This window comes from Haliotis asinina, unplaced genomic scaffold (assembly GCF_037392515.1).
Source record: "Haliotis asinina isolate JCU_RB_2024 unplaced genomic scaffold, JCU_Hal_asi_v2 scaffold_39, whole genome shotgun sequence".
Lineage (NCBI taxonomy): Eukaryota > Metazoa > Mollusca > Gastropoda > Lepetellida > Haliotidae > Haliotis > Haliotis asinina.
The window spans coordinates 74638-93678 of NW_027133911.1; the positions used below are offsets into that span (position 1 = coordinate 74638).

The following is a 19041-nucleotide window of genomic DNA, read 5'->3' on the forward strand; positions in this document are numbered from 1 at the left end:
CAGACTGTAGACAAGCGCCGAAAGCTGTTTGGTTCCGATACCTCTGTTGGGCCGGCCTCAATCAGGTATAAAACTTGGACAGTTCGTAGCAATTGATGAATGTAAGTGACATGTCCTCAAACAAATATATCCACGAAAACTCATGCAAGTCTGTAATATATGACAAGTCTAGATCGCTACAGTTTTTGAAAATGAACAAAGTCTCTTTATTAGCTAGTATTTATTCCATATTATTTAGTTAGTTTAGTAGACGATAAATTCACAGACTCGCTAAAACTGCACATTTAATCCAAGCTGATTATATTTAGTAGTATCGGTCCGTGAAGACAACGGAAAGAATTGATCTTTAAGCAGCCAATGTTGGTCATGGAGGCGGCAAACAGGTCGTGTGTTCTCGCTCGCTGACTTGGGTACGCCGCTGAACAACGAGCTTAAGGCTGCATCTCTGCAGCAATCACACAGTTTTCAAATGACATTGAAGCAGTCTAGGTTGATGCACATAACGTTGGTCATTGGATTGTCTGGTCCAGACTCGATTGTACAACACCACCATAAAGCTGAATAATTGCTGAATTCCGAGTAAACAACAAGCAAACTTTAGTGGTTTAGAAGGGATGTTACACAGAGGGAATTTCCCAATGCGACGGGACAGCAAGCAGCAAACAATCACTCTTATTTTAATTTTTAGCAGTTGCGTGTTGCCTCTGAGCGTTACTTCCAAAAATATAAGAGGGCAGGATTTTTTTAACTGCTGCCGCCCTACGCTGCTTCTCTGTGGCCCCACTTTCTTGTAGTACGGCAGCAGAGTGCGGGATTTATGTTTAAGATGTCTACCACTGCAGATTATACATGTTTGAAGGTCTGGTGGTCACAACATAGACCTGCAACCGACAAGGTTGGTAAGCCACTGGTAATGTTGCCTGGTCATTCAAGCATTACTCTTATTACGAATGTTGTGGTGCAAGCTGAACACCAGAGTTTCAGAAGGTGTATGTCACTGAGTGAGTGAGTGAGTTTAGTATTACGCCGCACTCAGCAATATTCCAACAATGTTGGGGACGGCCTGTAAATAATCCAGTCTGGAGCAGACAATCCAGTGATCAACAGCCTAAGCATCGATCTTCGCAACTGGGATACGGTGACACCTGTCAACCAAGTCAGCGAGTCTGACCACCCGGTCTCGTTAGTGCGTGTCACTGAAGTGTGTAAAGATAAAATGCTTGATGAAAAATGAGGACTATAGAATAAATTTTAGAACTTACACAATTTGTATGATTGTGCTCAATCTTAATAGTTATTTTTATACACTTGACATGATGAACGTTCTCAAAATTTAGGCATTGTAACAAAAAAATAGAATCTCCTGACAAACGTCTTGACTGAAACATTGCCACTTCACCACCCCGTCCTTTCACACCCTGTAGCTGTCCAGTCAAAGCAAAGACCCCCCAGTCCAATACATTTGTACATTGATTACAGTGTTCTGTAGATCTTCAAGCTGTAAACATTGTGTTTCCATCAAGTACACATGTAGTCACTTGACCCATACCGTGTCCAGCCCCATGAAATATTTTATCTTCATCGATAAAACACCATATTGCAGAAACGCCAACACAAAAATCAAATTTGCTGAAAAAAAATCACATCAGAGATCATCAATACATCGTGAATTATACTTTAGTTCTGTTTTTTTTCTTCATTTTCTTGCTGTTTTTTTTTAAATATTCAATATCCTATATGCTTTTAACATGTGAAACAATGTTGGTCCACAAGGCTGTAACGTCGACATGAGACACTGTATGTATATATTTCTGAGGAATGTTTACTCCGAACCAGACAATCCAGTGATAGCGTCCAGTGATTCATGTTTAAGGTCAATAAATTTTCAGTTGACATTCTGATGCCTGTTCATCTTGCTCTTCATCAGCACCCGGCCGCCATTATAAAGTTTCGCAACATGGCAGGTATTCCTTTTTCTACATACACTACTGCAGAATCCAGTTGTGTTTAAGGTCAAATTTGCAAATTTAAAAACTCGTAGATTTCACTAAAAGGAATCGATGGTATATCCAAAACCAGCCATTGAAACAGTCACCCTGTAGAAAGCAAGTTTTCTAAAACATCCCAGACATGACAGATTTTTGACGTCTGCGCGGAGTCACTGCCACGTTTACTAGATGCGAGGACAAAGCTAATGACGTCATGTTTACATATTTGACGTCACCTGCTTCAGGCCGCCTTGTCGAAGGTTAGTTATGCCCGAGACAGATTTCTCTGCTACTAACGACCTGTGCAAAGGTCTGATATTATACCCACAGGGACTTGTAACAGACGGCATTCGAAAGACATATAGGTGTATAGACCCTACCCTAGTACTATCCCAGGTAGCAAGCCAGCATCGAACCGACATCAGACCGATGTCGTGTACATCATCGGCCCGACATCGGCCAACTGCATCGAACCGATGAAGTTTTGCTCATCGGATCGACGTTGGTCCAACGTCGTCATACTTCATTGGCCCAACTTCGGCCCTGCATCGGCCCAACGTCGGCATTCTTTATCGGCCCTGCATCGGCTCAACGTCGGCATTCTTTTTTCCAACCCATTACCTACTGTATTAATTATATTTTTGCTCACTGCACTTCTTCGTGGTGGTGAACCACTTATAAGTGGTCTTGATGTCTGCAGGCATCACTTTACCAGTAGCTGGTATTCAAGGATTTCTTTCAGCTCTGAATGAGGCAGTCACGACACGGGTGGATGACAAGAATAATTGTTAAAAACTACATTGTTAAATCCATTACAGGCACATAAAATTGTCACAGGTTACACTGTTGTATATTCATGCTAATTTTACCCCTTTTTAAGGTTGCCAGCTACAACTTTACATTATAATGTATCATGTTGGGTGCTGTTGGCATTAATGTTATGGTTAAGACACAAATGACCGATTGTGTTAACACTGTGTTAAAATTCCAGGAAACAAATTTTGATTTCAGTGAACATAGATAATGGTTTCACAAACTCCCAAAATACATTACATACTCGTAACTCTCACTCAAAACGTATCACAAATGACTTATGTTCATTGCCCACTGAAAAGTCTAATAAAGACGTTTCACAGTGATGATGAAAATGAATATTTGCTTGTATTTAGCACATTGAAATGAAACTCCAAAGTTGTATTTAGCCTGTTCATCACTGAAACCGGGCTCAGGTTAAGGGACATATTGGCATATGTACAGACAAAAAATTATGCTATGTAGGAAGTCATTTGGAAAAGGTAGCAGATACAAAAGACAATATTATAGATACTTAGATATTCCATTAAATTCCATTCAACACTTTCAGTGTTTACGAATGGTGTTTCAAAGTAACAGTTCGGTCCTGAAAGTTTCAGATGTCTGTCTGACCCACTGAAAATTCACAGGACCCACAGAATAAAGTTAAACAAACATTTAAGATTTAACATTTCTCAAAATTGGCATTCAAATTATTAACATTATATAATGACAAACATTATAAACATAAATTTATAGACACTGAACAAGTGTCACATGCCACAAATAACAACTTCAGACAAAGTTATTGTGATATATTCAGTCAGACACTGGGGCCAGCAAGTTGATAACTTCTGCCAGATTTGTCAGAGGGTCAGACACTATTCGTGAACACTGCACTTTATATATAAATATTTATGTATATTTATCTGGAGCCCTACATGAAGCTGTGATCAGAACACAAAGTGTTCAACGGTTCAAGACTAAAGGATGGGTGTTGTTTATATGTATGATATTTTACTGGAGACTGTGCTGGCCACAACATGCCATTGCTGTCATTTCTTTGTTTACATTCTGGTACGATAGGGGTCTGTGCACAGAAGCATTGTCAATTTGAAATATATGATTTCCATTCGGGAAATGGCGGACAATAACGGGCCATAACTGTGAGTGTGAGTCAAGACTATCAGTGTATTTCTGAGTATTTATGTTACCTTCCACAACAGTTAGTGTCCTTAACCTGGTCTTCTCCACACATACACACGGTTATTTTCTCCAATAACTATTTTACATTCATCACTGAATATGACGCTCTTCATTAACTCGCCATCGAACTTTTCCTCTGGCCCAAGTGAGACGGTTTTTCACATTCACTTCACTAATCCTGATGTTCTTTCGAACGATACGTCTGTGATAATCATATTCGAATAATTCCCTTTGAATTGTACGCTTGGAGACAATTCTTACCCTATTATGGTTAAATGCTGAGGTAATTTCTGATAATGGAGAAATGCGACTGCTTTTCACTAACTTTAAAAGTCGGCGAGTGTCTCGGTAAGCGATCGGCGATGTCCATTTCTACGCCGATTTTCTGTGCTTCCACGTTCTCGAAATCGTATTCCTGGGTAGACAAGGATCACTAGATATTTCACTGTATTTTTGTGCTGTTGGAACTTCGCTACGATTAAATCTTAGACGACCTTTGAAAATTCACTATTCTTCCCCATGCTACCGGAAATTGTCAGTGCAAACAAGCAGACGACAGAATATGTCATGTGACTGTCACGTGCTCAAAGAGAAGGTTTTAGTTTAGCGTAAGATTAATTTTTTTTTTTTTTCAATTTTTAGCGTCAGGTAACTGTTACCTATGACTTACAGACTCTGGATTTCCAATGAACACTAAAATTTTCAGATTGTCACTATTGGGAATATTTTCCTGAATTTACATGTATCAGCGCTGTTCAACGATGCCGATATTAGCCGACGGTGTCGACCATCAGCCGACGTCGGCCCGATGATGGCATGCTACCTGGGATCCTTTAATATAGTACTAGGGTAGGGTCTATACACATACATGTCTTTCAAGCGCTATTTCTATGCGATACAAGTCCCTGTGATTATACCATGGTTAGACTAACATTAAGTCTATGAAATGAGTGCACTCGGCAATATTCCAGCTATTATTATATGTCGGCGGTCTGTAAATAATCGAGTCTAAATCAAACAATCCAGTGATCAACAGAATAAACATCGATCTGCGCAAATGGGAACCAAGTTAGCGAGCCTGACCACCCGATCCCTTTAGTCGCTTCCTACGACAAGTAGTCTCCTTTTATGGCAAGCATGGGTTGGTAAAGGCCTATTCTAACTTGGATCTTCACGGGTCGGGAGGATGGGTCACCTTATGGGGATCTGCCGTCTGGGGAGGGTGTGTCACCTGGGGGTCTGTCATCTGTGTGAGGGTGTTTCTCCTGTGGGTACCTACACGGCCTATTCTACCCCGAACCTCATATGTGTATAAAGAGTGCCAACATTTTATTCATTCAGTATAAGAGGAGCCCAAAGACTTCCTTATCTAGACTTGCTACAGCACATATTCCAACCCGGCATGGACTGTACTGGTTCAGGGTCTTTACGCATGCCAGACTATACCGGTGAAGTGATTTTCATAAACATTGCCGATATAATAGCATATTATTGAATCTACTACAAGAATATTATTCCATAAGTTATATATTTAAATGATGAACACCTTATATGTTTTTTTCAATATTATGTTAATTGTGCTGTGTATCCCTGACAGGCTCTCAAAGTAAATAGATCTAAGCTTGAAATTAATGCATTTTTTCATGATGATAAACATTTTTTTCTTTAAAAAAAGCATATATATTCTAACCAAAATAAACGATAAATGACTCTCACCCCGATTCGTCCAATTAGAATATATATTAATGGAAACACAGTGACAAAAACGAAAAATCATATTTTTTTATGCGGTACGCTTGCCGTCTATCACGACCTTGACCTTTCTTGAAAAAGAAAATGGCGGCAAGGAAGAGCGTGCTGGAAATGATAGCGTCGAGTTTTGAAGTTCATGAACAAAATGCGATATGTCATGAGACATCCTAACAACATGTGGATGCATAAGGTAGTGTTGTAACTGTTTATACCTTTCAGATATATTTATTTATGTTCTGATTGCGTTTTAGAGAGATATGGCACAGCAGGCATGCGACTGCGCCATCATCCACTGTTGCCAGTGTTGCGCGAGGCAGGGACAAACGTCAGCAGGCGATTGATCTCAACGCCTCTCGCGAAAAAGGCCGTGTTTGTTATTATTATGACAGCTAATTCTGAACTATCAAAAGTGTTTCATACATACATCGTAAGTGTATCCGATGTGAATTTTGTTATTTGTTTATATTTGAACTTGAACAATATCGCGGGAAGAAATTCCAAAAAGCTGAAACTCAGATGATCGCGCAGACCAAAATGTGTGCGGTTTTTCATATGGTTGGTTTCCGAGGTATCTTTTGTTTTACATGGCGAGCATGCAACAGCGATGCATTTAAGATAATTTGACTTAGTTTGTAGATATCATATTTTTGACAGCAATCATTGTTGCAGTACAATTTAGAAAAATTGCCATGCTTTGATTAAATGATCATTTGGATGGGAATGGTTATAAATTATACTCTCCAGGCCTGTTGGTTAATTTTATGTTATATCTTTTAAGGAACCACATGTTCATAATTGTGCAGCATTTTATTGTTTTTAATTTTCTTTAGTAAATGCTACGATAACTGGGAACTTCTTCTGCAATTTGCTGCAGACTTGGGGCTGAATATTGGACTCTGAACAGGTCTGAACATCAGCATTCAGTATTGTTATGATTGTTGACAATGTAAAAATGTTAAGCAGTGTTTGAAAATAAGGGGACACTGGAGTCCTTGGGTTATGGGTGAAATGACCACTGCCAAGCGAGTGGTTTGCTGTGTTAAAGGGGCACTGTCAGGAGGCTGGATGCCCATCATATGCCATTTGTTTAAAAATATCCATGGTATCATTGTCTGATCGTAACCAAATATCCCAGCAATGTAGTTCTTTTCGGATGGTATAGTTACTGATCCAATTTGATCCTATTTCTGTGTTTTTAACCTTGATATTTAATCATGTTACATGAAAATATGATGTCTACAGGCACGTAGCAAGCCATTTGTTTCAGTGCGGAAGATTGCAAAGCTTTATATATATAGGTAGTTTTGAGTGTTGGTTCAGCTGTGATAGCAAATATCATACGTAAATTTTGGTAGCTATGGTAGCTACAATGGTTTATTATTTATGATAATAAAAACACACAGTTGATTTATTTGAATTCGTAAACAAAAAACGATGACTTTGCCTTTGGTAGAGAAATCTGAAAATTTTCTTACGTTAAAAAACCCTTATTTCACCTATTTACCCAAGTACACAGCAAATGCCTGTGTGTATTCCTTATGTAACGAAATTCCGTTGGTATCCTCAAAACAGTTTCGGCCCATAAGTGTTTTCCGGCTGCATGCGACACAGAGACTACATCTTCCTTGCTGTAACTGGCGTTTGATGGTGTAAACCTACACGTGTTATTTGTCATCATTCTCTGGATGGTCAATTAATGAATTTATAACAGGTTCAATTAGTAGTAACACCATTCAGGTTACTCAACAAAGGTTCCCATTTGGCATTTCTCCTGTCTGGAGTAAATACTCAACATTATAAATTAAGGTCTGTAATGGCAAATGTATTGTATGTTATGTAATATGTGCATGTAAGTGATGCAAGAGGGTTTATCAGCTGAGTTACAAAAACAAACATCGATCAAAGGATTAACCGATAACACACTGATTGATTAATTACTCTTATCTTCTAGCGGATTTGTCAAAAGGCAGTGTGTGTAGATGACTACACCCTGTCGTAAAGAGTGAGAGCAAAAACAACATCCTCCCTTCAAAGAATTAACCACCCTTGCGTTGATTGATTGATTGCTCATTATTGGTTAACTAAATTACTTAGAATAGTGGACATCATACAATTAGTTGCCAGGTGTGCTATCTTGGGAGACCAATGAGAGGTTTATCTGGTTTTCACCAACGAAAGACGTGAAACGATGTGTTACTTTTTCGCAAACTAGACAGTTGTAAGACACGCGACACAGAGCAGGATTATTTACCAGCTGCAGATGAATGGAATACGATTTCTTTTACGTGGATATTGATGGATACATTCCTGAACAAGGTAGTAGCCTGACATTGTTGCTATAAAATTAGTCTGTTTTACACTCATTATTTGCATTTTGTTTTAATTTATTCGTTGTAGCATTCAGCAGAATCTGTATGACAGAAAACACACACTAGATCGCGTATGTGTGTGAAATAGGATCCACATTGGCAATCTATACAATGTATAAATGTTGCTGTTATGTTAGAAATTTACTATGAGTATAAGCAGATCGTGTGTTCTTTTATTAATTTTCAGAATCATACAAATATGACAATAAACTAATTAGGGTTTTGAGACAAAATATAGAGACGTACATTGGCTTCGTTATTTTCCTGTCCTAATAGTTTTTTACCATTTCTACCACTGGCAGATGATTAACCTTCAAAGTGTTTCATTTGTTTTCATAATATATTTGTTATGAAGTAAAAATGACTTCATCTAAGTTGATCTGTCTATAATTAAACTATCAATTGCACTTACGGAATGCGCAGCAGAGGTCACGAACCAGTCACGAATTCTGGGATATCATCCGGGTACTCACGGGAGAAAAACAATAACAAAAGTTTACACCAGTCCACGGAAATTGCTCCGCATCAGTGCCCCTTTAACCACCTGCAGGGGACCTTGAGGTGGTTATCGCAGCGAATCACAAACTTATTATTTTGCATATACCACTAGGTCAAAAACATGCCCATTTTAGTTGACAGTCATTATTAAGGACAATGTCCACATGTATTACTAATTTTAAAAGAAATTGACTTGTTCTGTATTTATTTATTGAAGATGTTTCCATTAAAACATTAAGGTAGAGGCATATGAGTGGCAAACTTGATATGCCGATGGAAATGTCCTTCTCAAGGTGCAATGCTAGGATTAAGGTGAAGCGAAGTTGACCTTTGTTACGGTATCGCACGGAGAGATGGTCAGATAACCGCCCCAGGGGCTTAAGGTTGTTATTTCATGGAGCGCACGTTCTAAAGCATGCCTGTGTTAATTGAATTACTAGTATTGTATATTGTTATAACCATGATTATATGTATTATTCTACGATGATATTACACTCAGTAACTCAAACCAACAACTAAACTGGGTTAATAGTGTACAGCAACAAGAATTTTCTATATCTGCAACAGAACACAATAAACAGAAAATATGCTTTTGGCATATTTTGTTCCGAATTTTTTTATTTTTTATTTTGTGCCCAGAATTTGACAGACACTGTAAACAATGACAAGTGAACACCATCTGTTAAACATTCAATAATAAAGAATAACTGTTTTCTACATACAATGCAATGCAATATATGGTTAAATTTATAATGAAATGTTAATTTTGTATTGTTGAGTACAGATATGTTTACATGTTGATTATTTTTCTAAAACTAACAGATGACAGACCCTCCAGGTGAACACAGTCCCTACTGATGACAGATCCCACAGGTGAACATTGTCCCCTCAGATGACGGACCCCACAGGTAACCACTGTCCCTTCAGGTTAACATTTTGCCCCCAGGTGACAGACCCCCATAGGGTGACCCATGTAGATACCCCTAGATGACATACTCTTTCTCAGGTGACACACCCCCATAAGGTGATACACACTGCTCCAGGTGACTCACCCTTCCCCAGGTGACAGACCCCCATAAGGTGACCCATGTAGATACCCCCAGGTGGCAGCCCCATAAGTTGATGCACTCTGCTCAAGGCGACTCCCCCTCCACCAGGTGACAGTCCCCCATAAGTGATATACTCTGCTCCAAGTGACTCACCCTCCCTGGATGACAGACCCCATAAGTTGATACACTCTACTCCAGCTGACTCCCCCTTCCCCAGGTGACAGACCCCCATAAAGTGACCCATGTACATACCTCTAGGTAGCAGACGCCAGGGATATCACACCCAAAGATAATAGATTCTCATTTAAACATTGTTCCTGAAGTCGACAGACCGCCATGAAGTGACCCACATTGAAACACCAGATGACACACCCTCCCCGACTGATGACAGACCTCCAGAAGGGTACCCATGTTGATACGCCAGGTGACACTGACCTCCCATAATGTGACCGTTGTAGATCCCTCAGGTGGAACACCCATACCCAGGTAACAGACCCCCATAAGGTGATCCATGTAGATCCCCCAGGTGACAGACCCCATATATTGATCCAGGTAGATAATCCAGGTGACAAACCCTCCCCCTGATGACAGACCCTGCCACAAATGACAGATCCACCGGTGATACACAGGTGACAGACCCCTTGAGGTGACCCATGTAGATCCCCAAGGTAAAACACCCTTCCCTAGGTGGCAAACCCTACCCCTAATGACAGAGTGAGTGAGTGAGTTTATTTTAACACCGCACTCAGCAGTATTCCAGCTATATGGCGGCAGTCTGTACATCAACCTAGGGACCAACAACATGAGCATCAATCTGCGCCATTGGGAACCGATGATGTGTTAGTGAAGTCAGCGAACCTGACCACCCGATCCTGTTAGTAGCCTCTTGCGACAAGCACAGTCGGCTTTTATGGCAAGCATGGGTTTCTGAAGGCCTATTCTACCCTGGGACCTTCATGGGTCCCCTGATTATGAACTGTCCCAAAGGACACACCCTCCCCCAGACAGCAGACCCCAATAAGGTGACCAATGTAGATAATCCCAGGTGACACACCCTCCCCCAGACGACAGAACCCAACAAGTTGGCCCATATATATACCCAGGTGACACACCAGATGACAGAACCCACTAAGATGAAACTTGTAGATAACCCAGGTGACACACCCTCCCCCAGGTGACACACCCCATCATGTGACCCATGTAGATTCCCCGGGGGACAAACCCTCCCCCTGGTGACACATCCTCCCCCAGGGGACACACCCTCCCCCAGGTGACACACCCCATCATGTGACCCATGTAGATTCCCCGGGGGACAAACCCTCCCCCAGGTGACACACCCTCCCCCAGGTGACACACCCTCCCCAGGTGACACACCCCATCATGTGACCCATGTAGATTCCCTAGGTGACAAACCCTCCCCCTGGTGACACACCCTCCCCCAGGTGACACACCCCATCATGTGACCCATGTAGATTCCCTAGGTGACAAACCCTCCCCCAGGTGACACACCCTCCCCAGGTGACACACCCCATCATGTGACCCATGTAGATTCCCTAGGTGACAAACCCTCCCCCTGGTGACACACCCTCCCCCAGGTGACACACCCTCCCGCAGGTGACACACCCCATCATGTGACCCATGTAGATTCCCTAGGTGACAAACCCTCCCCCTGGTGACACACCCTCCCCAGGTGACACACCCTCCCCCAGGTGACACACCCTCCCCCAGGTGACACACCCCATCATGTGACCATGTAGATTCCCTAGGTGACAAACCCTCCCCCTGGTGACACACCCTCCCCCAGGGGACCCAAGTAGATTCCCTAGGTGACAAACCCTCCACCTGGTGACACACCCTGAACAAGGTCACCAATGTAGATACCCGCAGGTGACACACTCTTCCCCAGATTGCAGACCCCATTTAGGTGATAAATGTGGACACTACCAGATGACAGACCCCCATGACATGATCCATGCTGATACTGCCATTTGACACACCGTCCTGACGGCAGACCCCTATGAGGTAACCAGTGTAGATACCCCTACCTGACACACCCTCCCCCAGATGGCAGACCCCCATGACATGACCCATGCTGATACTGCCATTTGACACACCGTCCTGACGGCAGACCCCTATAAGGTAACCAGTGTAGATACCCCTACCTGACACACCCTCCCCCAGATGACAGACCCCCATGACATGACCCATGCTGATACTGCCATTTGACACACCGTCCTGACGGCAGACCCCTATAAGGTAACCAGTGTAGATACCCCTACCTGACACACCCTCCCCCAGATGGCAGACCCCCATGACATGACCCATGCTGATACTGCCATTTGACACACCGTCCTGACGGCAGACCCCTATAAGGTAACCAGTGTAGATACCCCTACCTGACACACCCTCCCCCAGATGACAGACCCCCATGACATGACCCATGCTGATACTGCCATTTGACACACCGTCCTGACGGCAGACCCCTATAAGGTAACCAGTGTAGATACCCCTACCTGACACACCCTCCCCCAGATGGCAGACCCCCATGAGATGACACAGTGTAGATAACCCAAGGTGACAGCCCCCCATAAGGTGACCCATGTAGATACCCCTAGGTGACAGACCCTCCCCCAGGTGACAGCCTCCCATGAGGTGATCCATGTAGATAATCTCAGATGACACACTCTCCCCCAGATGACAGCCCCATAAGGTGACCCATGAAGATACCCCCAGAGGACACACCCCCAGGTGACAGCCCGTCATAAGGTAATACGTCATACTCCCAGCTGACAACCCCCCCAGGTGACAGCCCCCCATATGGTGACCCATGTAGATAACCCCAGATGACACGCCCTTTCCCCAGTGACAGACCCCAGAAGGGTACCCATGTAGATTCGCCCGGTGGCACACGTTTCCTAGATGATAGACCTCTCATAAGGTGACCTATGTAGATAACCCCGGATGACAGATCCCAGGAAGGTAACCCATGTACATACCTCCAGGTGACACACCCTCAGCTGTTTATGGTGTATATTGCCTCATAGGTGATGTCTGTGACAGAGACTGCTTGTTACACTTACCATATTTTTCTGTGCTTCCATAGACATGTATTAAAACATTTCATCTTTCAAGCTGAACAATCTTTAGGGACCGTTCATTACTTATGTCTAGATGATGATGATTATGGAGTTACATGCACAAACACACAACGTGAATGACTAGTCCCCAAACCCCCACCCCAAAAATAATGTGCAAAGTAAGTGATCTCCCTGCTTGTCATGTTCAATGAACTCCCTCCAGAACATGTGTACAAAATTGACCCCCTACCTCCCTAGAATAATATAGGTGCCCCACCACCACCACCCTCCTTAGCCATAATTGTGAACAGTTCCTTTGTAATGAAATTAAATTTCCAGTGCTACACTTTCTTGAAAACTTGTTTCGCAACTGAGTATGGGACCAGTGTATTTTTATTACTGCGGAACCAAGGTGCTTGTAATCACAAGAAATATCCCTGCATGCATCACTTGCAGTGGTTTTACGAGTCACCTTTCCCGTTCAAGCTGCGCGAATCTAATCCCTGCACATGCACTACGTGTGCACCAAAACCACTTTTCATGCCAGCACTGTGGTGAAATTAGGGGATAATCAATTCTGCTAAACTGCTTTTGGTTTCTAGCAAATCATATCCTCGGTTATGCTGAAACCCAAAGCCATGTTCTGAAACTTGGAAACCTCTCCCATGAAGGTATTGCAGTTTAGGTTTCGCATTCTCTCACAACAAACATGGACGAAACGAAAATGAAAGGAAAGGTAAACAAACATTCATTGTTCAGATAACTAGAAAAATATGTAAAACCCTGTTTTCTTGAATATGACTTTTTTTGCGTAATTTGTATACATATTACTTTTGCAACATATGTCATATTTGGGATTTCACTTTCTTAGTAAAGTACAAATTCTAGTACTTTTTTTGGTTGAGTCCCATCCGGGATTCGAACCCGCACCCTCAGAGTCAGGCACCTAATCGCCAGCACACAAAGTCAGCCGCCTAGCCCGCTCAGCCACCGCGACTTCCACAAAAAATGAAAGTCGGACAACTGGTAGTCTAGACTGCGTACTTTGTGTACCCCTCTGATGAGTGTTAATTGGCACGGCTCCCACGGCCGAAAGCTATGATTACACGATGCCATTTAGAAAGTGGTCAAATGCAACATTTGTCATATTTGGGATTTCACTTTCTTAGTAAAGTACAAATTGTAGTACTTTTTTCGATTGAGTCCCATCCGGGATTCGAACCCGCACCCTCAGAGTCAGGCACCTAATCGCCAGCACACAAAGTCAGCTGCCTAGCCCGCTCAGCCACCGCGACTTCCACAAAAAATGAAAGTCGGACAACTGGTAGTCTAGACTGTGTACTTTGTGTACCATACTTTACTAAGAAAGTGAAATCCCAAATATGACACATACATGTCTACCTGTCTGCTAATGACAATATGCTCTACACAACTTCAGTTACTGAAATTAACATATATCGGGCTTATAAGCTATAAACAAAGAGCTGGCAAATGAACCAGTGGCCAATGACAAGGCCTCGTTACACATGAGTGTACTCCCACTGGCCCTGACTGGGACTGGTATCGCAACTGTTTCGTTTCGAGGAGGTAAACCCAAGTACAAAATATTGCACTTTTGATTTGCAGTTATACCCTTATAATTTTGTTTATTTTTTAATTTACAATCACCAGTGCATTTTATATATCATGAACATGTGATAACTGTGTTTTAATTATGTTTGATTTTTTTATTTCTTGTGACCTTTAAAATATTTTTATATGAATAAATTAATCCCCACCATTGTGTTTTGTGACATTTAAATGGACTTGGTCCGTGCATGTTTGTCATTTTGCGGAGCAGGGCCCTTATTATTGAAACGTTCATAGCCTCAAGAATTCTCAACTTTGATCGTAGCCAGTGTTATATGGATGGGCATGAGAAGTTTGTTGGGCTATGAATGTTTCGAGAATAGCTAGCCTGATGTTTAGAACCGTTCAATATTTCCTTACCAAACTTGGCAAATAGATAGGTCAGGTGGTGTGCTGGTGTATTTTGGTAGTTTGTTCCTTCTGAATTGAATATTTTCGGTGTTTCCATGTCAACAAATTTGCCTTTGACTCAGATTGGTGGAGCATAACCTGTAAACCATTCACTGTTTCTTCACTGAGTTTCGAACATACACATATCTCATGGTGAACTGGTAACTTTTGGTAGTTTTGGAATTCTGATTAAAATAATGTTTATGTTTCTATGGCAGCAATTTTGCCTTCAACTGAAGTTGGTGATATTGCTTCTTATAGAGCAGAACACAAAAACATTCACTGCTCTCCATCCACTTTCCTATATACATGTCAAAACAGTTGACTTAGTCATAGCTTGTAGACAATATTCATGAAGAGTACATGGCCATTGTGTTGGGGTATTGGTGACTTTCTGATCTTCTTTGAAAATGTATGGCTATTCATAGAGTATGTCCCACCAATGGCAGAGACACACAGTTAATAGTCTGAAACGATTAATTTGTGAAATGAATACTCTGAATATTCTTGTATGCACAGTTTTATTGTCTAAAAATTATCATGAATTATTCAGGCCAGTAATGTGTCTGATGGGCCAGTGACAACCTTGGGTCACTAGCCCACCCCCATAAGGTAACTCATGTAGATATACCCAGGTGACACACCCTCCCCCAGATGGCAGAACCCCTTAAGGTGACCCATGTATATACCCAGGTGACACACCCTCCCCCAGATGGCAGGCCCCCATAAGGTGACCCATGTATATACCCAGGTGACACACCCTCCCCCAGATGGCAGGCCCCATAAGGTGACCCATGTATATACCCAGGTGACACACCCTCCCCCAGATGGCAGACCTGGATAAGGTGACCCATGTATATACCCAGGTGACACACCCTCCCCCAGATGGCAGGCCCCCATAAGGTGACCCATGAATATACCCAGGTGACACACCCTCCCCCAGATGGCAGACCCCATAAGGTGACCCATGTATATACCCAGGTGACACACCCTCCCCCAGATGGCAGGCCCCCATAAGGTGACCCATGTATATACCCAGGTGACACACCCTCCCCCAGATGGCGTGACACACCCTCCCCCAGATGACAGACCCCCATAAGGTGACCCATGTATATACCCAGGTGACACACCCTCCCCCAGATGGCAGGCCCCCATAAGGTGACCCATGTATATACCCAGGTGACACACCCTCCCCCAGATGGCAGGCCCCCATAAGGTGACCCATGAATATACCCAGGTGACACACCCTCCCCCAGATGGCAGGCCCCCATAAGATGACCCATGTATATACCCAGGTGACACACCCTCCCCCAGATGGCAGGCCCCCATAAGGTGACCCATGTATATACTCAGGTGACACACCCTCCCCCAGATGGCAGACCTGGATAAGGTGACCCATGTATATACCCAGGTGACACACCCTCCCCCAGATGGCAGGCCCCCATAAGGTGACCCATGAATATACCCAGGTGACACACCCTCCCCCAGATGGCAGACCCCATAAGGTGACCCATGTATATACCCAGGTGACACACCCTCCCCCAGATGGCAGGCCCCCATAAGGTGACCCATGTATATATCCAGGTGACACACCCTGCCCCAGATGGCAGAACCCCTTAAGGTTCACCATGCATATACTCAGGTGACATATCCTCCCCCAGATGACAGCCCCCCTAGATGACACACCCTCTCACAGGTGACAGACCCCCATGAGGTGAGACAGCAGACGTCCCAGGGCCACACCCGCCCCCTCCTAGATGGCAATGAGGTAACCCATGTAACTAACCCCTGGTGACATACTCTGTCCCAGACAGCAGAGCTCCAAGGTGACACACCCTCCCTCACATGGCAGATCCCCATAAGGTGACCCGTGAAACACCCTCACCCTGATGACAGATCCCCATCAGGTGACCCATGGATATAGCCAGATGACACACCCTCCCCCAGATGGCAGATGTCCCAGGTGACACACCCTGCCCCAGACCACAGACGTACCAGGTGACACACCCTCCCCCGTACAACAGACCGCCCAGGTGACACACCCTGCCCCAGATGACAGATCTGCACAAGGTGACCTGTGAAACACCCTCACCGAGATGACAGACCCCCATTCAGTACAGAGGGTCTTCTAGAAATGATCAAGTGGTGGTTAAATAGACTGTGTACAGACACCAAATGGATACTAACATGGGTAGATTACAGGGTGTCTTCAGGGTGGTTTGTGCGTCTTCAATATAGAGGCTGTTCTAGCCAAGATTGATTGTACTTTGGGTAGTTTTGGACAGCAGAAGCAAGGTACATGCTAACTTAGGTACAGTGTTGTTGCTGGGTGTCTTAAAATGGTTTCTGGAAGTCATCAAGTAGGCTGAGTATAGAGGCCAGATACATGCCAGCTTGGGTAGATTTAGATTACAGGGAGTGTTAGGGGTGGTTTGTGTATCTTCAGGTTAAAGGTTTTCTCTGGAAGTCATCAAGTAGGCTGAGTATAGAGGACAGATACATGCACGCTTGGGTAGATTTAGATTCCAGGGTGCAAGCATGATGTCATGAAGTAGTCACATAGACTGTATATAGAGGTCAGATGCATGCAGATTAGGTAGATTTAGATAATAGTCCAGGTGAGATACATAGAGGGTGGTGTAAGATTACAAGGTTGATTGTGGAACCCTAAGTTATAATCCAGAAATGGTCAACTGGTCAGAATAAGTATGCATAGTAGCCAGATATATACAAGCATGATTATCTCTTGAAAACATTGTATCTTGCTGATGGTTCAGGTAACTTCATGTTACAGATATATCTCTGGAAGCATTCACTGGGCCTAGATATTGTTTGATTTGGTATTCAGTATGCCTCCAGGGCAGTTGGTTTAGATTGTGGGGGTGTTTCTCCTGAAAAGCTCCAGTTGTTCAGTTAGCATGGTGTTTTGCATGTGAAATGTTTAGTTTAGGTCAGTCAAATGGTTAAACCAGATATGCATTACATGGGTATTGCACAAAGATTCTGGATGTTATCAGTTTTGATTGAGGTTATTAATGATCAGATCTACTCTCAGGTCCAGACCCACCCTTACACCCAGATCCACCCCGTGAGCAGATGCACCTTTACGAACATTTTCACCCTCATGACCAGATCCACCCCCATGACTAGATACACTACCTGACCAAATCCACCCCCTATTCCTTTGACCAGGTAAAGCCTCATGGTCACAACCAACCACATGACCATATCCACCTAGTTGGTAATATCCACCCTCATGGTCATATCTACCCCCATGACCAGATCCATCCTCATGGTCATATCTACCCTCGTGACCAGATACACTACCTGACCAAATCCACCCCCTATTCCTTTGACCAGATCAAGCCTCATGGTCACAACCAACCACATGACCATATCCACCTAGTTGGTAATATCCACCCTCATAGTCATATCTACCCCCATGACCAGATCCATCCTCATGGTCATATCTACCCTCGTGACCAGATACACTACCTGACCAAATCCACCCCCTATTCCTTTGACCAGGTAAAGCCTCATGGTCACAACCAACCACATGACCATATCCACCTAGTTGGTAATATCCACCCTCATGGTCATATCTACCCCCATGACCAGATCCATCCTCATGGTCATATCTACCCTCGTGACCAGATACACTACCTGACCAAATCCACCCCCTATTCCTTTGACCAGGTAAAGCCTCATGGTCACAACCAACCACATGACCATATCCACCTAGTTGGTAATATCCACCCTCATGGTCATATCTACCCCCATGACCAGATCCATCCTCATGGTCATATCTACCCTCGTGACCAGATACACTACCTGACCAAATCCACCCCCTATTCCTTTGACCAGATCAAGCCTCATGGTCACAACCAACCACATGACCATATCCACCTAGTTGGTAATATCCACCCTCATAGTCATATCCACCCACATGAACAGATCCACCCTCATGGTCACAGCCACCCACATGACCTGATATACTGAGGTGACCAGATCCATACTCAGTGTATAGAAAATAGAGTCAAGTTCTTGATAACAGAGACTAATTTCTTTGATTCTTTGTAAGAACTGGCCCTAGTTAGCTCTGCTTAGTTGTACCAGACAGTCAGATTTTCTGACCATTAGATGGCCATGTTCACTGCTCTTGATATCATGTACTGGATTAACTTCAGAATTCGAACAAAATAAAATCAAATTAGGAAATCATTATTTCATTACAGTTTACTGTCACCATGGCTATGAATCACATGATGTAAGGCCAAGGGTATATTTAGGG

The 19041-nt window shown here is 43.3% G+C and overlaps 1 long non-coding RNA gene across 1 annotated transcript in view; it reads left to right on the forward strand.

Annotated features, from left to right (window-relative positions):
- Positions 1-5809: 5809 nt before the first annotated feature.
- Positions 5810-19041, forward strand: part of LOC137270085 (uncharacterized) — an 84211-nt gene continuing 70979 nt past the window's right edge. The window contains exons 1-2 of the long non-coding RNA XR_010955095.1: positions 5810-5928; positions 9428-9513. This is a non-coding gene — a long non-coding RNA (uncharacterized lncRNA). The remainder of the gene's footprint in view (positions 5929-9427; positions 9514-19041) is intronic.